Source organism: Leucopleurus acutus (assembly GCF_964270905.1).
Source record: "Leucopleurus acutus genome assembly, chromosome: 3".
Lineage (NCBI taxonomy): Eukaryota > Metazoa > Chordata > Mammalia > Artiodactyla > Delphinidae > Leucopleurus > Leucopleurus acutus.
Window position 1 is genome coordinate 61330034 of NC_139145.1, and position 10841 is coordinate 61340874.

Consider the following 10841-nt stretch of genomic DNA (forward strand, 5'->3'; position numbering starts at 1 on the left):
GAACAGTTTCAGAAGGATAGGTGTTAGCTCTTCTCTAAATGTTTGATAGAATTTGCCTGTGAAGCCATCATGTCCTGGTGGAAGATTTTTAATCATAGTTTCAATTTCAGTGCTTGTGATTGGTCTGTTCATATTTTCTATTTCTTCCTGGTTCAGTCTTGGGAGATTGTACCTTTCTAAGGATTTGTCCATTTCTTCCAGATTGCCCATTTTATTGGCATATAGTTGTTTGTAGTAGTCTCTTATGATCCTTTGTATTTCTGTGGTGTCATTTGTCACTTCTCCCTTTTCATTTCTAATTTTATTGATTCGAGTCTTCTCCCTTTTTTTCTTGATGAGTCTGGCTAAAAGTTTATCAATTTTGTTTATCTTTTCAAAGAACCAGCTTTTAGTTTCATTGATCTTTGCTCTTGTTTTCTTTGTCTCTATTTCATTTATTTCTGTTCTGATCTTTATGAGTTCTTTCCTTCTACTAACTCTAGGTTTTGTTTGTTCTTCTTTCTCTAGTTGCTTTAGGTGTAAGTTTAGGTTGTTTGAGATTTTTCTTGTTTCCTGAGGTAAGACTGTATCGCTATAAAATTTCCTGTTAGAACTGCTTTTGCTGCATCCCATAGGTTTTGGATTGTTGGGCTTTCATTTTCATTTGTCTCTAGGTGTTTTTTTTAATATTTATTTATTTGCACCAGGTCTTAGTTGCGGCAGCCTGGCTCCTTAGTTACGGCTTGCTGGCTCCTTAGTTGTGGCTCACTGGCTTCTTAGTTGCAGCACGTAGCCTCCTTATTTGTGGCATGTGAATTCTTAGTTGCAGCATGCATTTGGGATCTAGTTCCCTGACCAGGGATCAAACCCAGGCCCCCTGCATGGGGGAGTGTGGAGTCTTATCCACTGTGCCACAAGGGAAGTCCCTGTCTCTAGGTATTTTTTGATTCCCTCTTTGATTTCTTAAGTAATCCATTGGTTGTTTAGTAGCATATTGTTTAGCCTCCATGTGTTTGTGTTTTTTACTGTTTTTTTTTTTGTAGTTTATTTCTAATCTTATAGTGTTGTGGTTGGAAAAGTTTCTTTATATGATTTCAATTTTCTTAAATATACAGAGGCACACTTTGTGGCCCAGCATGTGGTCAGTCTTGGAGAATATTCCATGTGCATTTGAGAAGAATGTGTATTCTGCTTTTGGATGAAATACTCTATAAATATCAATTAAGTCCATCTGCTTTAATGTGTCATTTCAGGCCTGTGTTTCCTTATTGATTTTCTATCTGGATGATCTGTCCATTCATGAAAGTGAGGTGTTAAAGTCACCACTATTATTATGTTACTGTTGATTTCTCCCTTTATGGCTGTTAGTATTTGCCTTATATATTGAGGTGCTCCTACGTTGGGTACATAGATATTTACAATTGTTATATCTTCTTCTTGGATTGATCCCTTGATCATTATGTAGTTTCCTTCTTTGTATAACAGTTTTTATTTTAAAGTCTATTTTGTCTGATATGAGTATTGCTATTCCAGCTTTCTTTTGATTTCCATTTGCATGGAATACCTTTTTCCATCCCCTCACTTCCAGTCTGTATGTGTCCCTAGGTCGGAACTGGGTCTCTCTTTTTTTTTTTTTTTGCGGTACGCAGGCCTCTCACTGCTGTGGCCTCTCCTGTTGCGGAGCACAGGCTCCGGATGCTCAGGCTCAGCGGCCATGGCTCACGGGCCTAGCTGCTCCGCTGCATGTGGGATCTTCCCGGACCGGGGCACGAACCCGTGTCCCCTGCATCAGCAGGTGGACTCTCAACCACTGCGCCACCAGGGAAGCCCAGAACTGGGTCTCTTGTAGGCAGCATATATACAGGTCTTGTTTTTGTATCCATTCAGCTAGTCTGTGTCTTTTGGTTGGAGCATTTAATACATTTACTTTTAAGGTAATTATTGATATGAATGTTTCTATTGCCATTTTCTTAATTGTTTGGGGTTTGTTTTTGTAGATCTTTTTCTTCTCTTCCTCTTTTGTTGTCTTCTCTTGTGGTTTGATGACCATCTTTAGTGTTGAGGTTGGCTTGCTTTTTCTTTTTTGTGTGTGTATCTATTGTAGTTTTTGGGCTTGCTGTTCCCATGAGGTTTTGATATAGCAGTCTATATGTGTACAAGGTTGTTTTAAGTTGCTGGTCTCTTCCCCACATAGGGGAGTTCCTTTAGCATTTGTTGCAAAGCTGGTCTGGTGGTGCTAAATTCTCTTAGCTTTTGCTTTTCTGTAAAGCTTTTGATTTCTCCAGCAAATTTGAATGAGAGCCTTGCTGGGTAGAATATTCTTGGTTCTAGGTTCTTCCCTTTCATCACTTTAAATATATCATGCCACTTCCTTCTGGCCTGCAGAGTTTCTGCTGAGAAATCAGCTGATAACCTTATGCGAGTTCCCTTGTATATTGTTTGTCATTTTTCCTTTGTTGCTTTTAATAATTTTTCTTTGTCTTTAATTTTTGTCAATTTGATTACTATGTGTCTTGGTGCGTTCCTCCTTGGGTTTATCCTGCCTGGGACTCTTTGCACTTCCTGGACTTGAGTGACTGTTTCCTTTCCCATTTTAGGGAAGTTTTCTGCCATTATCTCTTCAAATATTTTCTCAGGTCCTTTCTCTCTCTCTTCTCCTTCTGAGACCCCTATACTGCAAATGTTGGTGTATTTAATTGTTGTCCCAGAGGTCTCTTAGGCTGTCTTCATTTCTTTTCATTCATTTTTCTTTTTTTTTTTTTGCGGTACGCGGGCCTCTCACTGTTGTGGCCTCTCCTGTTGCGGAGCACAAGTTCCAGATGCGCAGGCTCAGCGGCCATGGTGCATGGGCCCAGCCACTCTGCGGCATGTGGGATCTTCGCGGACTGGGGCACAAACCTGTGTCCCCTGCATCGGCAGGCGGACTCTCAACCACTGTGCCACCAGGGAAGCCCCATTCTTTTTTCTTAATTCTATTCCGTGGCAGTGATTTCCACCATTCTGTCTTCCACGTCACTTATCCTTTCTTCTGCCTCAGTTATTCTGCTATTGATTCCTTCTAGTGTAGTTTTCATTTCAGTTATTGTATTATTCATCTCTTTTTGTTTGTTCTTTAGTTCTTCTAGGTCTTTGCAACTTCCCGACACCTGCCTCCATTCTTTCTCTGAGATCCTGGATCATCTTCACTGTCATTATTCTGAATTCTTTTTCTGAAGATTGCCTATCTCCAGGCAATCTGTTTTTCTGGGGTTTTATCTTGTTTCTTCATCTGGGACACAATCCTTTGCCGTTTCATTTTGTTTGACTCTCTGTGATTGTGGTTTTTGTTCCACAGCCTTCAGGATTTTAATTCTTCTTGCTTCTGCTGTCTATACTGTGGTGGATGATGCTGTCAGCCCATCTTAAGGCTAATGTTTGATATTCAATATAGTGGGTTCCAGTGGTTTAGTGTACAACATTAATAGGTTAATATTCACATTTAAAAGGCCATTCGGAAGTATGCTTTAAATTCTACTTATTGGGGACTTCCCTGGTGGTACAGGGGTTAAGACTCTGAGTTCCCAATGCAGGGGGCCCAGGTTCAATCCCTGGTCAGGGAACTAGATCCCACATGCATTCTGCAACCAAGAGTTTGCATGCCACGACTAAGGAGTCCATATGCCACAACTAAGGAGCCCGCAAGCTGCAAGGAGCCTGCAAGCCGCAACTAAGGAGCCCGCCTGCTGCAACTAAGACCTGGTGCAAATAAATAAATACTAAAAAAAAATAAATCCTACTTATTTAAGATCCAGTTCAAATATAATCTTATTTATTCAACAGTAATTTCTCTAGAGGTACCATGAGTCATGTATTGTGCTTAGGTGCTAGTGCATAATGAATAAGACTCAGTTGCTACCCTCTGAAGCCTCACAGACTTAAGACAGACATAAACAAATACAAGTTGACGTCACATAAACACAGTCATGTAGGAATGAACAAAGGTTCTGAACTCAGTGAGGGACAGCTAGCAGGACCTGGCACTGAAGAAAATACACTTTTGTGATGGCTCTAAAAGAGAAATAGGGGTAAAACAGTCTGAGAATATGAAGAGAATCTCAGGCAAAGAAAAGATCAAAGGCACAGAGTTAACTAACAATATTGATTGCTATTTACTATGTTTTTACTGTGCATCTAGCACAAAGCTAGGTGCTTTGCATACGTGACTTCAGTTGACTCTTACAAAAACCTTTTAAAATGAGTATTACTGTAATCTCCACTTTGCAGATCAGGAAACTGCAGAGGCTTGGGGCAATTCCAGCCTTGCCCAAGGTTGTATAATGTGTCAGAGCTGGGATTAGAACCAAGATCTATCTGATTCCAAAGCCTAAACTCTTAATCCTTAAATTACTGAAGAAAATTTATGTTCGGAATATGGTAAGGTAAGAACAAAGTAGTAGCTGGAGAGAAGGCAGAGAAGGTTTGTAAAGGCCAGACTGCAAAGTGTTTTGTGTTCTATATCTGTGAAATAATTCTTTATCCACTTACTGCCCCCAATCCCCTAACACCCAAACCAGAAGGAATCTTATTTTTCCCTCCTAACCCCCGAGTACTTAATATATATATCTCACATGCATTTGTAATTATGTTCTTTCCTTATTTCCCTCTGTTCACCACTAGGCAACAAAATCTCAATCAAAGGGATTATAACAGTGCCCTACTCATTTGGTGAATGTGCTCTACTCACTTAGGGAATGAATGAATGAATGAACCAGAAGGAATGCCTATGGTGGTGGAAGGTTTAGGCACTGGGCTTTGTAATTCCATATCAAAGAAGTTATGGTTGCCTTGGAGTAATTGGACACTCAGATTAATTTTAGGCCATTCCTATATGCCAGTTGGTAAATCATGTAACCCCAGCATTGCCCCTTTTGTTTCAGTGAGCATGACATCATTATGAGACAAGCCAATTGGGCTTCCCATGAAAACTTATAAGAAGATTTTGGCTGAGCCACAAATCTTACGAGCTCTAACCCAGGGACACAGCAGTGCTCCCAGTAGTTCTTGCTGATTTCTGGATGTTGTGGCTCCCGTGCCTGGGATCTGTTTGGTGTTCAGCATTTAGCTATAAGTCTTGAGCCCTGATTTATAGGCTGGGGTTGGGGAGCAAAGGGAGGGAGGCCAGCTGGAGTGGCTAGAGATGTTAACCAAGAATGTGCAAACCAGGAAGGAAGGCAGGAATCCAGGCTTATTTGAATGTCTTTTTCTATAGACATGCAGCCTGACTGTAGCCTGTGGCCAGTTGTGTCTGCACAAGAAATTGAGTTTTCCTTTTCCCAAGCTTCCCTCTCTCAAATTCCTAGGCCCAGAGCATACCTAAACCTGTTTCATCCCCACTCCTACATAGTAGTGAATGAACTGCCTCATTTAGAGTCAGGATGTGTGTTCAAGTCCTGACTGCCAACTACTGTGCCGGTAGGTAAATCACATAGTCTGTTGGTAAAATGGTGTTATTAACTCCTTCCTGCCACTCAGCATAGTTGCTGAGAGAATGAAACGAGATCATAGGGTTGGAAGTGTTTTGTGAGTAATCAAGCTCTGTGTAATTGTTAAGGGAGAAAGAAGATGTGGTTTCTTGAGGGTATTTTAGACTTGGGGGCACCCAGATTGAGTAAACCCTTCCTTCTGAGCTGTCCAATGTGCCACAAGGTGGCAGCAGGAGCCTATCTTTGCTCCTGTCTTTAGCACAGGGAAAAACATACGAAAGGGATTCGATGCTGCTTTGCTCTTTCCTGCAAAGTTGAAGAAGATTTATTCCTTTACCACTGCCTACATTCCTCCACCAAATCCTTCAAGTCCATGTTAAATAATTTCTCAAAGGACTCACATTCTGGTTTTTTTTTTGACAGTGCTGTGCAGCTTACAGGTGACCAGGGATAGAACCTGTGCCTCCTGTAGTGGAAGCGCAGAGTCCTAACCACTGGACCATCGGGGAATTCCCAGGACTTGCATTTTTTTTTTTTTTTTAAGAGCATGGATTATTATTTTATTGTACACTTTATAAAAAGTCCAAACACACACATACCGCCCCCCCCATTAGGGAGGGGGGTCACATCTTTCTTAATGTAGATCTGGCCACCTTCTAAATTAGGCCTTGTTACTTGTTCCTATACCCTTAAGATGCTTCTCTCCCCTACTACAAAAATGGGCTGCAAAGGGTGTATATAAAGATATGAGATTTTTCTTGCTCTTGTTATAGTACAAACAACTCAAGGTGATTAAAGAACCAGGAGAGTAAGAAAGGGAAAATTACCTAATGAAGAGATAGAATGTCTCTTACCTGTAACAAGCGGCTGACTTATCTGTTATAATCGGCACCTACCCTAAAGTAACCGGTTTGTAGGGGCATGGGTACATGGAACAGTGAGGCAGCATGTGCCAGGTCACTCCTTACAAACTCCAGAAGGCATGAGATTCCCGCACCCTTTCTTAATTACGAAAGACAAATTAGAGGAGAACCCAGTACTTAGATTCTACCCATTCTGAGGTATTAAATGCATAAAGATTAGTTGTGTCCAAGTAGCATGCAATAGAAATCTTTTTAAACCAACATGGGTAAGTGTTAAGATCTTTAGAAATCAAAATATTTATTCACATAATTTTAAATTAAAGTCAAAGGTAATCTTCTGTGGTAATGATCTGAGTGCAAATGATGCTGGCTTTCTTCACATTCATATCCTTTGTTCAGTTGTTCTTGAACAAGTCGATGCAGCTCTGCAGGAAGGAGATGTTGTTCCTGGCATGCTTTATTTCCAGTTCAGACATTTCAATCAGATTCTTCCTAAATGCTGCCACTCTCTTTTGTTTGAAATTGATTAGCTCTTCTTTTGCAGATTCAGAAAGCTGTTCAAATTTCTGGCAGTATTCCTGCTGGTATGCCTCAGCCAGCTTGACGTCTTTGCTTTTTAACCAGGCCTTATCCAGCGCCTTGTTTGAATTCTCATAGTCAATGAGGGCTTCGGTGCGTCTATATAAGAGATCCTTAGCAGCCTCTATGTTGAGCATGTAGTATCGGAGGAGCTCTGTCAGCTTTAAGTCTTCATCTGAGGAGACTCGACTCTCTACCTTCCTAAGTTTTTCAGATAGCTCAGCCACCTTCAGTAGGTACTTTCTGATGACCGTGGGCTCTTCTAAAGCCAGGCTATGCAAGCAGGCTGCGGTGAGGATGTAACCGTCTGCTACATTTTTATTAGCGCTGGTCATTCTGTCAGCCTTTGCAAAGGAACCCTTGATCCTATCATAATAGTTACTGAGGAAATGCTTCTCTTGTTCAAAGAAGTCATCTACCTCCATAACTCCTGAAAAAAGGACTTCATCAGTGCTTTCACCACACTTTTGAAAAAGCCACCAAACATCTCTTTGGTATTTTTCTGCCTAACACTTAGATCTTGATCATATTCCAGGAAAATGTGAAAGTTGCAATCATTACTGAGAACAGGGTGAGAGGAGAGCCGCTAAAGAGAGACTTCACGGGAAGACACAGTCTTCTTGAAGACCACGAGATACTCAGCTTCCAGCTCTTGCTTCATCTTGGCAAATTCTTCTTTGGTCATAAACCCTTCACCCTCTCCCAGTTTCTGCATCTTCTCTCAAGGGCCATTGAAGTCAGGCTTTGCAGGTGCGGGCGGAATAATAAGCCCAGCGTAGTCTGTAGTTTCAATAAGAGTGTCATGTAGCCACACAAAATCTTCATGTTGCCTTGTAACAGAAAACTCTGGGCTCTGAAACGTGGGCAGCGTGGTCGTGGTGTGTACTGTAAATTTGACTTTATCTCTCTCACTGAGTGCATAAGGTATGTCAGTCTGAAGCAAGGGATCAACATTCAGGTCCACCGATACAGATCTCAGCTTGCTGTGTTCCTCCTCCTGCTGCTGCAGCAACTTGGGAACTGTGGCCATGGCAACGCGGGCCTCGAGTGTGGCTGCCTGGCCTGGCTCCGAGCCACACTGAAGCCGACTGCAGGCTGCCACGGGGTCGCGGTGCCCCTGACACTCTCCCAGCGAGACGCGTCTCAAGAAAGCAGGACTTGCATTCTTTTTTTTTTTGCGGTATGCGGGCCTCTCACTGTTGTGGTCTCTCCCGTTGCGGAGTACAGGCTCCGGACGCGCAGGCTCAGCGGCCATGGCTCACGGGCCCAGCCGCTCGGAGGCATGTGGGATCTTCCCGGACCGGGGCACGAACCCGTGTACCCTGCATCGGCAGGTGGACTCTCAACCACTGCGCCACCAGGGAAGCACAGGACTTGCATTCTTAAATCAGAATCCCAGGGCACTTTCCTTCCCTGTTGAAGTTAAACCAGCCCTGGTGGGTTTCAGTTAATCGTTGCAAATCTGTTTCTGTTAATGGTTGCAAATCTGGGCTTTGGACTGTCATACAACTGTTCCCCCCTGGGATTGCACCGCTATAGACTCCAAACTCACTTTAATTTTCATCCTTGAATCAGAGCTCTAGTGAACCTGGAAAACCATCTAATCCAGTGCCTCATCTTGTAGAAGAGGAAACTGAGGCGCAGAGAAGGGAAATAGTTTGTCCAAGATGAAGCAATCAGTTTATTCAAGAGTTAAGACTTCAATCCCAGTTTCTTCCTGTGGGTTCAGTCTCTTTATAAATGTGAGTATTTTCCAGGTGTTTTGGGAGGCTTGAAGCAGCTTTTGTTTCTCCAAGTGGTGAGAATTTTGAGGACTTTCTGAGGCAGAGAGAAATAGGAGACCTTTCTGTAGCAACCATTTGAAAAACCTTTTGAAGGAGAGTTGCCGTAAGCACCTGTTTAGGAATTCCCAAGTATCTGAAAGGTAAGCCTTAGAAACTCTCAGGTACGCATTCTCAAAGGACTACAACACATAATGCCTCGGGAGAAAGAGTCATTTTAAAGGACACATTTCAGTATATGGGCTTTCATGTTGGGCTTGCCTTCCCAATTATATTCTTCTCAGAGGCACATGTTAAAATGAGACAGTCCTCAGTATCCCATGGCTTATGGAAAAAGAAGGCAAGAATGAGGGAAGCCAGCCTTAAACATTTGTTATCTATATAGGGCATTCTCTGTACACAGAAAATCCACATAAATTTGGCAGAGTGGTGGAACAAAAGAGTGTGGATTGAGAGTCTTAACAGATACTGGTTCAAAGCCTGCCCCAGTTACTTACCTTTATAGAGAATTTTCTTTACATCTCTGATTTCTTTTCTTTTCATTAAAAAAAAATATTTATTTGACTATGCTGGGTTTTAGTTGCAGCACTCGGGATCTTTGTTGCCGTGTGTGGGATCTTCCTTGTGGCATGTGGGGTCTTTAGTTGCAGCATGCGGGATCTTCATTGTGGCATGGGGGATCTTTAGTTGTGGAATGCAGTATCTTTAGTTGTGGCCTGCAGTATCTTTAGTTGCAGCATGCAAACTCTTAGTTGCAGCATATGGGATCTATTTCCCTGACCAGGGATTGAACCCAGGCCCCCTGCATTGGGAGTGCAGAGTCTTAGCCACTGTACCACCAGGGAAGTCCCTAAGTCTCAGTTTTCTTAACTATAAAGTGAATAGAATAATATCTACCTTATTAGCTATGTAACCTTGGACAAGTTCTTTAGCCTCTGCGTATGTCAATTATATTGTCTGTAAAATGAGGATAATAGTGAAATGAAAAGCTCTACTTCATAGGTTTTATAATGATTAATAAATTATTATCTATAGCCATGTATGGCACATAATCAGCAGTTGGAAATTATTAGCTATCATTGTTATTGTTATTAATACTACCACCATACAGGGTTGTTGTGGTGGTTAAATTAAATGAGACAGTGTATGTAGAGGTTTTTAAAGGAGACAGGCACTCAGTAAAATGGTAATTATTTTTATTTATATGTAATTAATAACCACAGTAGTGTAAATAGTATTCACAGTAAATGAACCTGCTTACTTATGTTCTAGGTACAGGAGTATTGTTTTGTCATTTGTTTTATGTTTATTTCCTCTGTAATATTTGAGGATAATGCTTGGATTTTTGAATTATAGATTCATCTTCTTTTTGGTAATCTAAAAGCAATGATGATGATTAACATTTATTGAGCCCTTACTACGTGCCAGACCCTGTTCTTTATGTACATAGTCTCAGAAGGATTCAGTAACTTGTTTATGTCTATATAGATAGCAAGTGATAGAACTGGGATTTGAACTCCGGCAATCTGATTTCAGAGTCTTGCTTTCTTGACTTTTACTATTCTGCCTGCCTTAAAAAATGTTTACCATTGGGGGCTTCCATTTCTTAGCAGTAGAATTATAATATTCTAGAGCCAAACGGCATTTAAGAATTTGTCATGGGTTTATAGTATACATCAGGCATAATAAAAATGTTCGTAACTTTTGACCTGACAGATCCACTTTTAGGAACCTATCCTAAGGAAACAATCCAAAACACAGGCAAAGTTTTATCACAGTGTCATTTGATCACAATGTCATTTCTTATATAATGTAATGTAATATCATGTCATATCATATAATACCTTAAAGCGATCTAAACATCTAGCCACAGAAATGATCAGTAAAATATTGTGTATCTACTTGATGAATGCAGCTCTTAGTAATTGTAAACAGTGATGCTGTTTGGAACTTTGTAAGAAAACAGATGCTGAATGTGAACACATGAGAAGGTAAATAATAACTATTTTCTTTTTCCTTCTTGTATACCAATTTTTAATTTCCTTGCTCTGGCAAGGTTAATAGGACAAAGGGATTCTCAATTCTGTTATATATTAGGATTTGAGAAATTTGGGTAATTTCTAAAGGTTGAATCTTCTCTAGCTGATAGAAATTCTGTAGGTTATCTTTGCTTTACT

The 10841-nt window shown here is 41.0% G+C and overlaps 1 pseudogene across 1 annotated transcript; it reads right to left on the minus strand.

The window, feature by feature from the left end:
* Positions 1 to 6699: 6699 nt before the first annotated feature.
* LOC309959229 (sorting nexin-5-like) lies at positions 6700 to 8365 on the minus strand (annotated as a pseudogene). Its single transcript has one exon. The product of its transcript is annotated as a sorting nexin-5-like (transcript).
* Positions 8366 to 10841: the final 2476 nt, after the last annotated feature.